Source organism: Onychomys torridus, chromosome 12, assembly GCF_903995425.1.
Source record: "Onychomys torridus chromosome 12, mOncTor1.1, whole genome shotgun sequence".
In the NCBI taxonomy this organism is placed as follows: domain Eukaryota; kingdom Metazoa; phylum Chordata; class Mammalia; order Rodentia; family Cricetidae; genus Onychomys; species Onychomys torridus.
The window spans coordinates 9,404,755-9,412,151 of NC_050454.1; positions in this window are offsets into that span (position 1 = coordinate 9,404,755).

Sequence of the window (7,397 nt, forward strand, 5' to 3'; positions counted from 1 at the left end):
ATCCATCTCCCCCAAGACCCAGCTGTAGCACTCTTGGGCCTATACCGGAGGAATGCTCAATCATACCACAAGGGCATTTTCTCAGCTATGTTTGTATCAGCTTTGTTTGTAATAGCCAGAACCTGGAAACAACCTAGATGCCCTTCAACTGAAGAATGGATAAAGAGAATTGGTACATATACACAATGGAGTACTACTCAGCAGAGAAAAACAATGACATCATGAGGTTTGCAGGCAAATGGATGGATCTAGAAAAAATCATCCTGAGTGAGGTAACCCAGACTCAGAAGGACAAACATGGTATGTACTCACTCATAGGAGGATACTAGATGTAAAACTGTAGTTAGAGTTTTTCTGCCTGGCCCACAGTCAGGACAAATCTCTCTCACCTGCCAGGCCCACAATTGCTCAGACCCAACCAAGAAAGCACACAAAACTTATATTGCTTACAAACTGTATGGCCGTGGCAGGCTTCTTGTTATCTAGTTCTTCTATCTTAAATTAACCCATTTTTATTAATCTATACTTTGCCGCTTGGTTTGTGGCTTACCTGTACCTTACATCTTTCTTGTCATGGCGGTGGCTGGCAGCATCTCTTTTCCCCAGCCTTCCGCCTCCCAGCATTCTCTTTTCTCTTGTCCTGCCTATACTTCCTGCCTGGCCACTGGCCAATCAGCATTTTATTTATACAGAGCAATATCCACAGCACTTCTCCTTTTCTTTTTTTTTTAAAGGAAGGTTTTAACTTTTACATAGTAAAATTACATATAACAAAACAATTATAAAGCAAGAATTATAGTTACAATATTAAAGAACATATCCTATCTATCTTATATTTGTGAGTCTAAGGTTTTATAACTAATTTATTTTTTATTATAACTGAGGAAATTATAACTATCTAGTCTTCAACCACATCAAAGACCTCAGAAGGATATAATATTATCTGAGAACCGGGAGAAGGATGTAAGCAACTTTCGGGAGTCTTGCAGGGTAGACAGAGACAGCTGGCAGCCTGGATAGTCATCTAATGTTCCTTTGTAAAGTTGGGGCATTTGTCTTCAGCCCACAGGGCTAGCGTCTCTTGGTCACTTTTTTCAGGGTCCTGTAGAATGTCTGGCAGTTTCCTCTGTGAAGCAGAAACCTGAAGGACCATTTTGTCAAGCAAAGTTCAGTGGTCACCTTTCTATGGGTCCTGTATATCCAGTTGATCAAGCAGTCTAGACAAGAACAGTTTCTTGCCCAAATGGCTATTTTTGCCAAGGTGAAGATAAGATATGAAGTGTCTTTAATGCCCATCCTCCTCTCTGAAGTAAATCAGTGTTGCCAGGAGCAGACATGTTTCAGTCTAGAAAGTCTAGATTTTAAAAATACTTTAAATGCCATATTGTGTAGGTCTTTGAAGTACTTGAAGATAACCTGTCTATCTGATATCTGTATATACCTAGAAGTCTTAACTAACATGGCTATGAGTATGATTATCATAGATGACCAGTTATTAATCTATTTTTAATTATCCATTACAATTTTAAATGAGCTGTACAAACATAATACCTTAAACAAGAGTAGAAATATACACACAGTATAACAAAATTGACTTTAAGTTTGTACCAATAGACTAAAATCTATACCAATGTAAAACATTTTAAATGAGGTATTGCTCTTTAGAAGTAAGTTCATTAATCTACGCTTTCATCTTATCATATCTATATCATATCCCCTTTTTATCTTTAGAAAGAGACTGCATTTATAATCAACCTGTTTTAAATAAAATATTGGTTTTTCTCTGTCCCACACCAGAGGGCTCTTCTGATTTGGGACATAAGAAGCTCTTAACCTTTTGTTTTAACAATGTGCTTGGGTTTAGAGAAGGAGTGAGTCAATTCCATCTCCAAAGCCAGCTTGATAATTTTGGGAAATTGGGTGTAGTTTTTGTTACTACTTACTGCTGGAGGAGGGCGCTGTATCTTATGGGAACACAAAGAAAATTTTAGGATTATAGAGTAGTCTGTGAGGGTAAACCTCTGAGCCAGTTGCCTTGAAACTATTCTGGATTTTGGATCATCTGGGCCATGGTGTCATCGGAGACCTTTCAGGTGGTCTTGGCTGATCAAACCTGATATATCTTAATCTGGAACAAATCCATAGCCTCTGGCTTTCTGTGGAAACAAAAGCAGAGACTCTTTTCAAAGCAACATATCTTTATAGAAATTTTGAAGTCAAGGTACCTTTAAAATTTACATATTTGTTTAACTCAACAGCTTTTATGATCAAATCTTTTTCTGCAGTTAAAAATCCCAAAGACAAGACAAACCAGATTCTCTGTGTAATATCCATCTGTGTAAGACTGAAACACAGCCGTGGCTGCTGGCTCTGCCCACCTCAGCTTCCCAACATGGTGGTGGTACAGTTTACCACCAGCTCTGGGTCTGGAGCCATGTGTACTATCAACTATCAGAAGCAGTTCTATCAAAGCAGCTCATAGCCCAGAAACCTTTTTTTTTTTTTTTTTTTTTTTTACACCATGCAGCAGAGTGCAGAGTAAAGTGCTGCTTGTAGATTCCTCATTCCCGCCACTCTGCAGGTCAGACTCACACGCCAGGAACCTGCCATAGTAGCTCAAACCAGCAGGCTGCCGCTAACTTGAGAGAGACAAGTAGGAAGCTGTTTTTAGCTCCATTTTAGAATCTTTTTTCTCAGGTTTTAGGTGGAAACTCTTGCCCCATGTTGGGCGCCATTTGTAGTTAGAGTTTTTCTGCCTGGCCCACAGTTAAGACAAATCTCTCTCACCTGCCAGGCCCACAATTGCTCAGACCCAACCAAGAAAGCACACAAAACTTATATTGCTTACAAACTGTATGGCCGTGGCAGGCTTCTTGTTATCTAGTTCTTCTATCTTAAATTAACCCATTTTTATTAATCTATACTTTGCTGCTTGGTTTGTGGCTTACCTGTACCTTACATCTTTCTTGTCATGGCGGTGGCTGGCAGCATCTCTTTTTCCCAGCCTTCCACCTCCCAGCATTCTCTTTTCTCTTGTCCCGCCTATACTTCCTGCCTGGCCACTGGACAAACAGCATTTTATTTATGCAGAGCAATATCCACAGCATAAAACAAAGATGACTAGACTGCTACACAACTCCAGGGAGGCTACCTAGAAAACGGGACCCTAGGAAAGACCCAAGGATCACCCAATGACAGAGAAATGGATGAGATCTACATGAAAAATCTGGACAACAGTGGGAGTAATGAAGAGCAAGATTTGAGGGAAAGAAAGCTTAGGGGAGCAGGAAATCCCAGCTGGATCAAGAACAGAAAGGGAGAATGAGGAATAACAGTCCATGATAAATGAAGACCACATGAGACCAGGAATAGGCAGAGTGCTCAAGAGGTCCCCAGAAATCCACAATGATATATCCTCTGTAGACTGCTGGCAATGGTCAAGAGAAAGCCTGATCTGACCTAGTCTGGTGATCAGATGACTAAACACCCTAACAGTCGTCGTGGAACTCTCATCTAATAACTGATGGAAGTGGATGCAGAGATCCTCAGCCAGGCCCCAGGTGGAGCTCCAAGTGTCCAACTGTCGAGAAAGAGGAGGGACTGCAAGAGCATGAATTGTTGAATCCAAGAGTGCAAAAAGCGCAGGGACAAATAGCCCATCGAATGGAAGCACATGAATTATGAACCAAAGGCTGTGGAGCCCCCAGCTAGATCAGGCCCCCTGGATAAGTGAGACAATTGACTAGCTTGATCTGTTTGGGAGGCACCCAGTCTGTGGGACCAGGACCTGTCCTTAGTGCATGAGCTGGCTGTTTGGAACCTTGGGCTTACACAGGGACACATGCTCAGTCTGGAAGGAGGGGACAGGACCTGCCTGTACTGAATCCACCAGGTTTAAATGAATCCCCGGGGTGTCTTGGTCCTGGAGGACATGGGAATGGAGGGGAAGGGGTAGGGGGAAGGTGGGGGTGGCGGCACAAGGGGGGAGGACAGGGAACCCATGGCTGATGTATAAAATAAAACACATTAATAATAATAAAATAAATTTTAAAGAAAATTCATATTTTACATCAAATTCTAAACAAGGAGAGAAGAAGCAAGCAGATCTCTTTGAGTCCAAGGCCAGCCTGATCTACATAGGCAATGCCCTGCCTGCCCCGGCTACATAGTGAGACTATGTCTCAAACAAAAACAAAACTAGACAAACAAACCATTCCCCAAACAAGTAGACAGACCATCTTTTTATTCATATGTAAATCCTCCAATAATAAAATATGTTCTCTAAAAGTCATATTTAAAAAAAATTAAAAACAAAAACAAAAAAAACAATGGAGGTCTCTTTAAATCATTGGCAATTTCTTCAGTGAATAAGATCACTTAATTGGTATTGATCTCTTTTTAATAATATCTGACTCATCAGCCACTATCTGACCAGAAACCACAGCTTCTGAATTCAAAGTATCATATGAACAGTCCTGGTACCCTTTACTTCCTTCTGAAACTTCATAACAGGACTCCATGTCTTCACCGTTCTCAGAATTATCTTCTAAGTTCCCACAAGAGCACATTAAGCTCTGAATACTTTCATCCCAAAGTTCCAACTATTCTTGCAATCCCTCCCCTAAAAACAAAATATTAGGTCAATCTTAGCAACATCCCACATTCCTGGTAAATTTTAAGTTTGCTTTCTCTTGCTGTGATAGATGAGATAGACAGACAGGGAGACAGAGAGACAGGCAGATGATAGATAGATAGATAGATAGATAGATAGATAGATAGATAGATAGATAGACAGAGAGACAGACAGATAGAGAGAGAGAGAGAGAGAGAGAGAGAGAGAGAGAGAGAGAGAGAGAGAGAGTCCAACTAAAATTAACTTTTAGGGAGGAAATATTTGGGCTATAGATTATAGTCCATTATGTAATCAAGCAAAGGGAGGAACCTAGAGGCAAAAGCTATAGCAGAAACTGTGGAGGAATACTGCCAGCTTGCTCAGCTTGCTTTCTTATACAACCACAGTGGGCTGGGCCTTGCTACATCAATCATTAATCAAGAAAATGTCCCACAGACATGCCACAGACCAGTCCAGTGGGTACAATTTCTCAGTTGAGATTTCTTCTTCCCAGGTGACTCTAGCTTGTGTCAGAAAGTACCTGGCACAGTACACTTATCTAAATTAAGTATAATCCATCATTTCATTTCCTTGGCTAAGAACATTTAAAATGTTTTCTAACTTTTTAGATACATAAAACATTATTAAAGACAGCTACTGCCACTCATGATGTAGCACTAAAGTTATCTCTTGTTTAAGTGTTAACTTTGAGCCCATTGGCTAGTGTCTCCCTTTCCCATTCTTTTCAATGCCTTGGTGGTTGCCATTGATGAGAAACAATTGGCAAAAGCAAATAACAAAGTTAAAGTTCATTATTTCTCTATAGACATCTATATATTTGAAACAGTTGAAAGTAAATTTAAAATAGCTAAGTTTCTTTTTGCAATAGACAGAGACAATTACAGAGATCCAGCTGGTCAAAACCCAGACAATAAGTGACTGGAGTACCAAACCCATTTATACATCTGCAACAAAACTGTGACATCTAAGGCTCAAGGAAAACTGTGAAAAGGGTATTTGAAAGATGGTAAAAGCTAGAAGCCCAGGATGCCTGCTGTTGGGTTGTGTCTGCAAGATATGAGTAGGAAAATGCACCCATGAATGCTCAATAGTATGGGTACCCAAACAAGACCAACGTAATAACAACAGCATTGTTGTTAACATGCCAGTGTAGACAGAAAATTCCATTTGGTCCCACCTCTAAATGAAGAACTACAGGTGATCAGTGGCTGCTGAGACATGAAGAATGTGTTTCCTCCACGGACAAGCTCCCACACTGGTGGTCCAATCCCAAGTGATCAGTCCTGGACACTTATACATGTGAGCAAAGGTAAGTGGTCTCAGTAAGCTGTATGTATCTCTGTATGTAAATATATGTATGTGTGTATGAATATATGCATGCATGTAATAATAATTAAAAAAGATATCATGAATGGGGGACATGGAAGAGAAGAGAAAACAGTGGGAGTAGTGCAGATTCAGTGATCATATATGAAATTCTAAAAAAAATAAAATAAAATTATAAAAACTTCAAACGCAAAAGAACATAGCATTTCCTAATTTCTATTAACAGTCATTGTTTAATTTATTGTAATTACGGTACTTGATCTCAAATTAGAATACAGAGCTGTAGTACCAAAACTAGCATGGTATTGGCACAAAAACAGACAAATAAATGGGAAAGAATGGAAGACCCAGAAATCCACACATCTACAGCCATCTACAAAATACACATTGTCAAAGCATGCATTTTAGGGGGTGAGGAAGTCCCTTCAATGAAAGGTACTGGGAAAATTAAATGTCCACATGTAAATGAAACTAGAGCCGTGTCTCTCAATTATCACAAAAATCAATACAGAACGGATTGAAGATTTTTGTGTACTATCTCTAACTCTAAAACTACTAGAGGAAAGCATAGGCACATTTCAGGACTCAGGCACAGCAAGGACTTTCTGGAAAGAACTCTAATACCTCAGAAAATGACTCCAAGAGCTAAAAAACAAGATTACATGACATCAACAAGTCTCTAAACAAGGTCATCAACAGAATGAAATGAGATCTCATGGAATGGGGGGAAGTTTTTGCCAGTTATATATCAAACAAGGGATTAGTGTTCAGAATATATGAACGCAAACATTTAACTGTCAAAAAATCATCTAATGAGTAAATAGGCAAATAAATTGGAAACTTTTCCAAAGAAGATATGCAAATGGCCAATTGTACCTGGAGTTTTCTCCAGTCTTCTGGCCCATGGTCAGGACAAATCTCTCTCACCTGCCAGTCTCACAGCCACTCAGAACCAATCAAGTAAACACACAGAGACTTATATTACTTATAAACTGTATGGCCATGGCAGGCTTCTTGCTAACTGTTCTTATATCTTAAATCAACCCATTTCTATTAATATATAAGTTGCCACAAGGCTTGTGGCTTACCAGTATCTTAACATCTTCTCATGGCAGCAGCTGGCAGCATCTCTCCACATAAGCCTTCCACTCTTCTCTGCTTGTCATGCCTATACTTCCTGCCTGGCTACTGGCCAATCAGCATTTTATTTATACAGAGCGATATCCACAGCACTTCCCCTTTTCTTTTTTTCAAAAAGGAAGGTTTTAACTTTCACATAGTAAAATTACATATAACAAAACAATTATCAAGTAAAAATCACAGCTACAACATCTAGCCTGTTTGTATTTGGCAAAATTAAAGAAGATATCCTATCTATCCTATATTTGTGAATCTAAGGTTTTTATATCCAACTTATCTTTTATCATAACTAAGGAAA